The sequence below is a fragment of the Octodon degus genome, unplaced genomic scaffold (genome assembly GCF_000260255.1).
Source record: "Octodon degus isolate 3935 unplaced genomic scaffold, OctDeg1.0 scaffold00015, whole genome shotgun sequence".
Classification (NCBI taxonomy): Eukaryota; Metazoa; Chordata; class Mammalia; order Rodentia; family Octodontidae; genus Octodon; species Octodon degus.
The window spans coordinates 3,606,444-3,606,705 of NW_004524591.1; positions in this window are offsets into that span (position 1 = coordinate 3,606,444).

Consider the following 262-nt stretch of genomic DNA (forward strand, 5'->3'; position numbering starts at 1 on the left):
TTTCTCTCTCTCTAACCAGGGATTGAACTCAGGCCCTTGTGCTTGTTTTTACTGGCCCCTTATTTTTGTTTTTAGTAGTGTTTTTTCCATGTGTGCGGATTCCATGAAGCACAGGGGCTGAAGCCAGGCCACAAGGACTCCTGCAGAATTTCCCATCCACTCTCCCCAACCCTACTGGCTTGTTTCATCCCTTGGTTCCCTTCCATTTGCAAAAGCTCTAGTCCCATTTTTCTACTTTCAGTTCTTTAGTTTTCTGCCCTTT